The 11,504-nt window shown below is 39.3% G+C and overlaps 1 pseudogene; it reads right to left on the reverse strand.

The window, feature by feature from the left end:
• Positions 1-227: 227 nt before the first annotated feature.
• Positions 228-861, reverse strand: LOC101327302 (small ribosomal subunit protein eS4, X isoform-like; annotated as a pseudogene).
• Between the last annotated feature and the right edge of the window lie 10,643 nt (positions 862-11,504).

Here is an 11,504-nt window from a genome sequence, read left to right on the forward strand (position 1 = left end):
CAAATGGCATCATTTCATTCTTTCTTATGGCTGAGTAGTATTGCATTGTATATATGTACCACGTCTTCTTTATCCATTCATCTATTGATGGATACTTACTTAGGTTGCTTCCATGTCTTGGCTATTATAAATAGTGCTGCTGTGAACACTGGGGTGCATACACACATACATTTCTTTTTTAATGTAGTGTTACCTTTAAGTACAAGTCATGTCACTTAGAGATCATTTTATCCACTGCTCTGTTTGGCCGCCAGTCTCTTGCCTCTCTCCTCAGCAATGGTAAGGTGGATACAGTTTCCACGGGGAAGAGAGATCCATGGTTTGTTGCCCAGTGTCAGGTTTGATGAAGTCAGTAATCTTGCCAGTCTCCAAATCAATTTGAATAGTGTCATTCATCTTGATGAGGGGACCAGGGTAGCGGATGGTGTGAGCATAGTGGGTCACCAGATGAGGGATTCCTTTTGTCCCCACAAAGATCTTTCTCACTTTGCACAACTTATATTTGGCCTCCTCTGGTGTAATATGATGAACAGCAAAATGACCCTTGGTTTCATAGGTCAGATGAAAATTCTCTCCAGTCTTGTCAACGCTGATGACATATATAAAACCAGTAGGGTAGGTTATATCAGTGTGGATATTGTCATCAATCTAAATGAAATGCTGCATGCAGATCTTCTTTACTTCATCTCCTGTTAGGGCATACTTAAGTCTGTTCCTTAGGAAAATGATTAGGGGGAGACGTCCCCTCAGCTTGTGGGGTCCTCTAGATGGACAAGGAACAAACACACCAGTCAGTTTATCCAGCATCCAATGCTCTGGAGCTGCTACGCGCTTCAGTTGCTTCTTGGGACCACGAGCCATGGCTGCGCTAGGCATGAAAAGAGCCACACATATATTTTTTTAAAAAATTATTTATTTAATATTTTATTTTTGGCTGTGTTGGGTCTTCGTTGCTGGGTGCGGGCTTTCTCTAGTTGCGGCGAGCAGGGGCTACTCCTCATTGCGGTGCTCGGGCTTCTCGCCGCGGTGGCTTCTCTTGTTGTGGAGCATGGGCTCTAGGCGCACAGGCTTCACTAGTTGTGGCACTCAGGCTCAGTAGTTGTGGTGCACGGGCTTAGCTGCTCCGCGGCATGTGGGATCTTCCCCAACCAGGGCTTTAACCCGTGTCCCCCGCACTGGCAGGGAGATTTTTAACCACTGCGCCCCCCGGGAAGTCCCCACACATACCTTTTTAATCCTCATAACAATGACATGAGATAGGGTTGAATATCCCCATTTTATACGCAAGAGAACTAAGGGGGAGGTTATGGGACTTGCCCAATTTTACACAGCTGAGAGTTAAGCTTTGAATCCTGTCCACTGATTCAGAGCAAGCCTGCTGAATGTCTGTGGTGTGCTGCTCTCACTGAGCTCATGACCTCACCTGCTACAGATGAAGAACAAGGGTGTGGAAAGGGAGTGGGAAGAGAGATGTCTTCTAAAGGCTGAAACTGATCACCATGCGGGAGGATTTCAAAGTTCATTTGTAAGAAGACAAATCTCAAGTTAGAGTTTTAGAGAAACATTGTTGTATTGTCAAGGTTATCTGGGGTCAAACCTAAGCTTTACCATTTTCTAGCTGCATAGCCCGGGACAGATTATTTCTGCTGTCACTGTCTCCAGGTCTTCATGTGTAAATAGAGATAATAATAGTCCCTACTGCATAGAACTACAGGGAAGATTAAATGAGTTAATGGACATAAAGCACTTAAAACAGTGGCTGAAATTTTATGTCATTGACAGGATGTTGAAATAATAGGGGAAATAATGTGAGTCAGATGAGCTTGGGTTTAAATCCTGACTCAGCTACTTAGCTACCGTGTGACCCGGACCAAAATGTTAGACTTTGTGTACCTAATGTATGGCTTGCATTAACAAACAGGTTTTAAGAATATGACCTGTTTTAGCACTACAACATTACCCCTTCCCCTACAATCATTTCTTCCTATTTTGATAGGTCTGATTGATAACAAGTGACTTATTAAAATCAGGTTGATGCTGCTTTGAGTATACCGGCTCAGATTCCTCTACCTTAAAGATAAATAGACCTCAGTATATTATCTCAATTAATGTCTGGCTAAAGGATTTTCACAAGTGAAACATTTAGTACTGAAAGGAGGGGGAAATGTTAGTAAAGGTGGTAACAGTTATCCACTAGGTATTTCATCCTCTGAATCTCTCAGCAAAGGAATCTGGATACTGAGTAGGAGGCAAACATATGTGCCTAGTTGCTGTTGCTGCTTGTAATAAATATCTTTAAGCAGAAGTGCTGCTACTGCTACAGTTTTGGGCAGTCCCCCAACTGTCCCAATACTTTCTTCTTCCAAAATCATTCCTCCTCCCTATCTTAAATAGATTTTTTTAGAGTATATGGTTTCTTTAGAGCCCTGTTTTGCGCCAGATGCTACATAAGAGTGAAATCTGACAAATGAATTCACTCAAGGGTGTTAGTGACCTGTATAACTGCAGTTTACAGTAAGTGACCAGAAAGAACGGCAACTTACAAAATTAGATACATGAATTTCTAACAAGAGTCTGGGTGGGTAGAGATGTTAGAGTCGGAGACTCTCTAAGGCTCCTCCCGTCTCACGTGGTCTGCTTTCCATTAAAAAGCTTACATTGGCCCCGGTGTACTAGACTTCAGTATATGTACCAGTTTACACCCCAAGCAAGCTAAGAGGAAGGTAGGACTCCAGCGGGGCTGTAGAGATTCACTTCCTTTGGTTTTATGTCTTCATTTGGGGCAGGGTCTTTTCCCTGGACATAAGCCAAGCACATTTAGTCACACCAAAATATCTTTTAGCCTGAATAATATGAACAGTTATAGCTATAATTTTATCTTACAATTATTCTTTTTTCTGTTACCTAAGGTTAAGCCTGCCCTGTGGTGAAGTTGTTATTTTGTAAAATTTTTTATTATGAGAGACCCAAACTCCATATAACTCAGGCCAGAAGACAAACTGCTGTCCTGAAATTGCTCAAGCTATGGCCCAAATGTCCACCTACCTTTAAACTTTATGGAGATGGGCTAAAAGTATTTCCACTTTGGTAAGCACCAGGGGTTCAGATGAGTACTTATGGGAATCATGATTTGCTGGACTGCCATTCTGCTTTCTGAGATAAAATGGTAATCAATTTTTAAGCGGAAGACTTTTTACGATGCAACTGACAGACCAAAAACAATTTTCAGTTTTTCACCAGGATCCAGGGAGTAGAACTCCCTACCACACCAATAAACATTTCTTGGCACCCGCTTGCTAGATGTGCCTAGAGCTCTCGGCAGAAGCTATAATAAACTCGTCCTTCTTCCCTCTATCACACCAGCCATTCACAGACGATTTATAGTGCTTTCTGAGAAAGGCAATTCTCAGCCCTAAGGGACATCAAAATGAAAAGCACACCAAATGAAGTATTTAATTTCATCAACCCAAGAATTAAGTAAAAAGTCTTTTTCTCTGTAGGGTTTATAATCGCAAAGTAGCCTTCTGTTAGAGAGACTTGATTACATGAGCCCTTATGAAATAAACTCCTGGCATAGATTATGTGACATTTAAAATTGTAGCAGAGAATAACATTAGAAGGTAAACTTGTTCAATTCATTCCTTATAAGACCACATGCATTTTTTGTACCATAACAAATAGATCCTATAATATATCAATATGATAGAAGTTTATTTCTTTTCATTTTTTAAATGAATAGACTCTTTTTTAGAGTAATTTTAGGTTTATAGAAAAATTGATTAGGAAGTACAGAGTTCCGACCCACTTCCTCCACTGCCTCCCCCACCCCCGCCCCAGAGTTTCTCCTATTATTAACATCTTGCATTAGTGTAGTACACTTGTTGCAATTGAGCCTATACTGATCCATTATTATTGACTAAAGTACTTAGTTTACAATAGGGTTCACTCTCTGTGTTGTCCATTCTCTGGGTTTAAACAAATGTATAAGGTATGTCGTATCCACCATTACCGTATCATACAGAATAGTTTCACTGTCCCAAAGATCCCTGTTCTCCATCTATTTATTCCTTTCCTCCCCCTGACCCCTGGCAACCACTGAACTTTTTCTATCTCCATAGTTTTATCTTTTCCAGAATGTCATATAGTTGGCATTGTACAGTATGTAGCCTCTTCACACCGGTTTCTTTCACTTAGCCGTATGCATTTGTAAGAGAGCAAAATTGGCCATCCCAAAATGTCTCTTTGGCTTGTGGTTTATTTTGAACTGAGAACAATCAAGGCCTGAAAGACTCAGGAAGAAACTTTGACCTTTCTCTTAGCTGCCTCAAGCATTTAAAGGCCCTGTTCCCAGAATAGAGCTGTCACCAGGGATATATGGAAAGAATATGGGGTAGGTGTGGTAGGGGAGACTTGGCAGGGCCTGGAGATCAGAGTCCACTGTGTGTCCCATTGCCTTTGAGTGGCCCAGAAAACATTTGGTTACCAAACATTTGCTTTTCCAACTTCATGTGAATTGCCTTCCTCTGCTTTGAAGTCCCAAACTACTACTTTAAACATCCTCTTTTGTCTTTAGCTGAAGAGGGCATTTAAGGTGAGGGTTTCAGCCATTTTGGTGGGTTACTCAGTTTTCCTGGGTCTCTCCCATGTACACATGTTATTAAACTTTTGTATAATTCTCTCCTATTAATCTGTCTCATGTCAATTTAATTCTTAGACCAGCCAGAAGAACCTAGAAGAGTAGAGGAAAATTTCTTCCTTCTTAAGGTTCATCTAAGTCTTTGCGTGACTTAACAGTTTATTTATGTTTATTGCTAAATAATATTTCATTGCATGGATTACAACAATTTGTTTATCCATTCACTTACTAAAGGACATCTTTGTTGCTTTTGTCAGTTATGAATCAATTTGTTCTAAAAATTTGTATGCAGATTTTTGTGTGAACATAAGTTTTTAACCCAGTTGGGTAAATACCGAGGAGCATGAGTGCTTGTTCATACATAAAGGTATGTCTAGTTTTATAAGGAACTGCAAAACTGTCCTCCAGAGTGACTGTAACATTTTACATTCCTACCAACAATGGATGAGAATTCCTGTTGCTTCACATATTTGCTAGCATTTGGTGTTGCCAATGTTTTGGATTTTAGCCTTTCTAATAGGTATAGAATGATATCTCATTGTTGTTTTAATTTGTCCACATGCATTTTGAAATGTCTCAAAACATATTGCTCCCTCCTGATCTGGGGTTCTTAACCTGGAGTTGAGAGATGGGATTTAGGCCCTTTGTGAAATGGTGTGTAAAATTGTGTGTGATTTTTCTGGAAGAGATTTCTCAATCACAAAGATGGAGAGCCATCATTCTGGAGTATTTTATCATTTTTTAGAAAATGTAAATCACTGTTACAATATTATCATATTCCATGCTTTTTAAATATATATATATATTTATTTATGTCTATGTTGGGTCTTTGTTGCTGCATGCGGGCTTTCTCTAGTTGCAGCGAGTGGGGGCTACTCTTCGTTGCGGTGCACAGGCTTCTCACTGCGGTGGCTTCTCTTGTTGCATAGCACGGGCTCTAGGCACGCGGGCTTCAGTAGTTGTGGCTCGCGGCTCTAGAGTGCAGACTCAGCAGTTGTGGCACACTGGCTTAGTTGCCACGGCATGTGGGATCTTCCCCGAACAGGGCTGGAACCCGTGTCCCCCGCATTGGCAGGCGGATTCTTAACAACTGCATCACCAGGAAAGTCCTATGCTTTTTAAAAGATTAGACTACAGGCAATTACGTTCATGATCGTCCAATACATTTGTAGAACATCTTTAATGTGACAAGCATAGTATTAGGCACCACAGAGTCAAAGCTCAAAAACACGTGATCTCTGGGACTTCCCTGGTGGTCCAGTGGTTAAGGCTCTATGCTCCCAATGCAGGGGGTCCGGATTTGATCCCTGGTCAGGGAACTAGATCCCGCATGCATGCTGCAACTAAAAGATCCCTCATGCTGCAAGGAAGATCCCGCGTGCCACATCTAAGACCGGGCACAGCGAAATAAATAAATATTAAAAAACAAAACAAAACAAAAAACATGACCTCTGTTCTTAAGAAATTGAGGCTGATGCAACTCATATTATCCGGCAGTAATCATAAAGGAAGACTCAAAGACTGCTGTGTCACATTCACAATTACCTCTGGATGCTCAGTCCTGCTTGTGCCAGTAGATGTCATTGTAGTGTAGGCCAGCTAACTGATCAGCTACCCCAAAGACAAGGAATTCAGAAATGTCTTTTTTACCCCTTGATGCATGATGTGCATACATGTTAAAAAGACATCATGTAGATTTTTTTTCTCTTATTGACAAAGACATAGAGCCACCATAAGTATAAAATGGTGGTTATTTTGAAAGTTAAAGGAGATTTTGAAGCCTAAGTAAAATATATTTCTGCAAAAAGAATATACATAACCAGTAACGTTATAAGTCTTAATATATAATGTAGCTTGCAACTTGAGACTATTAAGCTTTCAACATGATCTTGAGGTTTATTAAGGCTTCCATTTAAACAAGCAACAATTACCATTACTTATACTTAATACCATCTTGCTTTTCTCCTGTAAAACCCAAAGACAAATTGAATACACTGAATACAGTAGCAGTGAAAGATTTAAATTTTAGAGTTTATGACATATGTTGTTTCAGAGAGTATTATTCTGTTAGGAAATAAGAATTTTGTACAAGGAAAAGCTGTACAAAGTGTAGCTTTTTAAAGTGCTCATTCATTCATGAAATAAATTATGCTAATGCCCAAGAATTTCCAAGCCTTGTACTAGTATTGGAAATACAAAAATAAATAAATTATATGCCCTGTCCATAAGGAGATTATATTCTAGTGAGAGAGAATTTGGATTTTCTTTTGCTTTTTGTTTTTTTAAAACAAAAATTCGGGTAGCAATTGCATAGACGAGGACTCAGTTGGAATTAACATGTGTTTTGTGGCTAGTCCCAAGCCAGGAAGAGACCAATGAGGTACACTAATGTATAACTGTGCCAAGGCTTAGAGTTTTTTCTTTAATACTAAGGGGCTGGGGTTCTGGATTCAGTTACTGAACCAATGAGTATGTCTACCTTACTGCTTGTCATCCATATCCTAAGGAGGCTTTGCTGATGCACACTATTTTTCATATAGGGAGTCATTTTGAAGTGGCTCTTTTGTTCATCAAGTAAGTGGGTGAAAATTGTACTGAGAGGGTTGACATAAGAAACTCATTATGTTTTAAAAAATATTTATTTATTTATTTGGTTGTGTTGGGTCTTAGTTGTGGCATGCGAACTCTTAGTTGCGGCATGCATGTGGGATCTAGTTTCCTGACCAGGGATCGAATCCAGGCCCCCTGCGTTGGGAGCATGGAATCTTAAGCACTGCACCACCAGGAAAGTCCCAGGAAACTCATTTGATGAGGCCAGCATTATCCTGATACTGAAACCAGACAAAACCATTATAAGAAAAGAAAAGATGTATAAACACAGACCCCCAAATTCCCAACAGAGTATTGTGAAATCAAATCCAACAATATATGAAAAGGATAGTACATCATGATCAAGGGACTTCATCTCAGGATGGCAAGCTGGCATAATATTGAAACAAAATCAATGTAATTCACCATATCAATAGACTAAAGAAGAAACATTATATGATCATCTCAATGGATGCAGAAAAAGCATTAAACAAAATTCAATATCCATTCATGATATAAACTCTAAGAATACTAGAAATAGAAAGAAACTTCCTCAACTTAATAAAGGACATCTATGAAAAGCTTAGAGCTAACATTATACTTAATGGTGAAAGACCGAATGCTTTCCCCTGTGATCAGGAACAAGGGAGGATTGTATAGTCTTACCATGGCTATTCACCATCTTACTGGAGGTTGTAGCCAGTGCAATAAAGAAAGAAAAAAAATGCAAAGAAATTGAAGAGGAAGAAATAAAACTGTTTGTATTTACAGGTGACATCACTCTCTATATAAGAAATCTCAAAGAATTAACAAAATAGCTACTGTAATTAATACGTGAATTTAGCAAGTTTGCAGGATACATGCTCAATACACAAAAATCATTTATATATATATATATATATATATATATACATATATGCAAAAGTTGGAAGGTGAAATAAAAAATATCACTGCACAATAGGACTAAAACCATTAAATACTTATGTATAAACCTAACAAAATATGTGTAAGTTTTGTATGCTGAGAACTATAAAATATATATCTCTAAAGAATGAAGTATCTGAGTTCATGGATTGGAAGACTCAATATTGTTAAAATTCCTATTATTCCCTAATTGTTATAGATTCAGTGTGATCCTAATAAAAATTCCAGCAGATTTTTTTCTTTTCTAGAAACTGGCAAGCATATCCTAAACTTAAATAGGAAAGCAAAAAGTATAGTCAAAACAATTCTGCAGAAGAATGGCTAAACGAATGGTTAAACAATTTTGAAAAAAAGATAAAAGTTGGAAGAATCACAGTACTACCTGATTTCAAAACTTGCAAGAGTAATCAAGACAGGGTGGTACTGGCAAAAGGATAGACACAAAACACTGAAACAGACTAGAGCAAGTGTTGTCAAACTACAAGCTAAAAGCCTAATCTGGCCTGCTGTCCGTTTTGTAAATTAAGTTTTGTTGATACAAAAAAATAGCCAGGCTTATTTATTTACATATTGTCTATTACAGCTGCTACTATGCTGTAATGCCAGAGTTGATTAGTTACAGCAGAGACTGTAGGGCCTTTGAGCCTAAAATCTTTCTTATCCTTCCCTTTACAGAAAAAGTTGGCCAACTCCTAGAATAGAATCCAGGCATAAAACAACTCATATATTGTCAATTGATTTTTGGCAAACATGCTGAGGAGAACGTGCAAACATGCAATGGAGAAAGGATAGACTTTCAATATGTGCTGTTGCAACAATAGATGCTGGACGTATATGTGCAAAAATGTGAACCTTGACTTATACCTCACACAGTATTAAAAATTTAACTCAAGGGCTTCCCTGGTAGCACAGTGGTTGAGAGTCCACCTGCCGATGCAGGGGACACGGGTTCGTGCCCCGGTCCGGGAGGATCCCACATGCTGCAGAGCGGCTGGGCCTGTGAGCCATGGCCGCTGAGCCTACGCGTCCAGAGCCTGTGCTCCCCAACGGGAGAGGCCACAACAGTGAGAGGCCCGCGTACCACACACACGCACACACAAAATTAACTCAAAATAGATCACAGACCTAAGTGTAAAACCTAAAGTATAACATTTCTAGAAGAAAATTGGTGAAAATCTTTGTGAACGTGGGTTAGGCAAAAGTTTTGTAAAGAGCATCCAAAAAATGCAAACCAGAAAAGAAAATGTTGATAAATTGGGCTTGATCAAAATTAAAAACAACCAGTCTTCAAAAAGCAATGTTAAGGACTCTCCTGGTAGCACAGTGGTTAAGAATCCACCTGCCAATGCAGGGGACATGGGTTTGAGTCCTGTTCCGGGAAGATTTCACATGCCACGGAGCATCTAAGCCCATGCGCCACAACTACTGAAGCCCGCGCATCTAGAGCCCATGCTCTGCAACAAGAGAAGCCACCACACTGAGAAGCCCAGGCACCGCAACAAAGAGTAGGCCCCGCTCACTGCAACTAGAGAAAAGTCCACGCAACAATGAAGACCAAATGCAGCCAAAAATAAAAATGAAAAAACAGAAAAAAAACAAAGAAACAATGTTGAGAGAATGAAAGAGAAGCCACAGACTGGAAATAAATATTTACAAAACACTATCTAATAAAAGACTGATTTCATTAATGTGTAAAGAACCCTGACAACTCAATAATTTACAAGCAGACAATCTCATTAAAAAAAAATGGACAAAACATTTGAACAGACATTTCATACAACAAGAGATACAGAGGGCTAATAAACACTGAAAAGATCATTAGCCATTAGGGAAGTGCAAATTAAAACCACAATGAGATATCATTACATGTCTCTTAGTGTCAGCGAGGATGCTGCACCACCGGAAGTCTCATACGTTGCAGGTAAGATGAAAAATGGTGCAGCCACTTTGAAAAAACAGCGTGACAGTTTTTTATGAAGGTAAACATGTGCTTACTACATGACCTAACTCATCTTCTACATTTTTACCTAAAAGAAATAAAAATATATGTTTACAAAAGACATAAATATTTATAGAAGCCTTATTCATAACTACCAAAAGAAATGCAAACAACACAGATGTTCATTACATGAGAAGGGATGAGTAAACTACAGAACATCCACGATGTGTACACACGTACTGTGATACATTCCATACAGTGGAATTCCATACCATGGAATACTACTCAGCAACACAAGGGACAGATCTCAAATGCGTTATGCTAACCGAAAGAAGCCAAACTTATAAGGCCACATGCTATTTGTTTCCATCTATATGACACTCTGGAAAAGTTAAAACCATAGGCACAGCTGTAGGCTGGGGAGCGATCACAAAGGGGCACCAGGGAACTTTTTGGGGTGGTAGAAATGTACACTATCTAAAATTCTGGTGGTGGTTATGTGCCTGGATGTATTTGTCAGAATTCATAAAATCATACATCTGAAAAGGTGAATTTTGGGTATTTCCTGCTGGTCCAGTGGTTAGGACTCTGTTCTTTCAGCTGCAGGGAGTGGCCAAAAAAAAAAAAAGTGAATTTTACTCTCCGTAAATCATATTCCAATAAATATGACTTTTCAAAATGGCCATCAAGTGAAAGAACGATTTTGAGTGAAAGTCAAAAAGCTGACTGTCTTGTGCTGGGAGGAAATCCAGGATTCAAGCTAGAAATTGAACACCAGTTCTTATTTATTTATTTATTTATGGCTGCACTGGGTCTTCGTTGCTGCGCGCGGGCTTTCTCTAGTTGCAGCGAGCGGGGGCTACTCTTTGTTGCGGTGCACGGGGTTCTCACTGCAGTGGCTTCTCTTGTTGTGGAGCACGGGCTCTAGGCGTGCGGGCTTCAGTAGTTGTGGCATGTGGGCTCAGTAGTTGTGGCTTGCAGGCTCTAGAGTGCAGCAAGCTAGAAATTTAATTTAGAAGAAATCCAGAAACCCATATAAACATTTCCATAGTCAAACTTTTGGATCTGTGAGGTCTCAGGACATATACCTTACAAATATCAAGGAGCTCTGGTATGTACTATAAAGTACAAGAATCTATTTTTCACATAATAGACTTATGACCATACAAGGGAGGAGGTTGGTAACTCTCCCTAGGGGCTCAGGACAAGCCTAGTAGAGATAATGATGTCACCTCTTAAGTAGCTTCTTGAAGGATGAGCCAAGGATAAAATTGAAGAGAAAAGCATTCTAGACAGAAAGAACAATCTAATGAATTAAAACTTGAGGGGGTAAGGTGTATTCTAGGAAAGATAGGTATTATATTTTTGAAAGATTGAAGAACAGTTATTCATTGTACCGTGTTTTTAAACTTTTCT

This window comes from Tursiops truncatus, chromosome 9 (genome assembly GCF_011762595.2).
Source record: "Tursiops truncatus isolate mTurTru1 chromosome 9, mTurTru1.mat.Y, whole genome shotgun sequence".
Classification (NCBI taxonomy): domain Eukaryota; kingdom Metazoa; phylum Chordata; class Mammalia; order Artiodactyla; family Delphinidae; genus Tursiops; species Tursiops truncatus.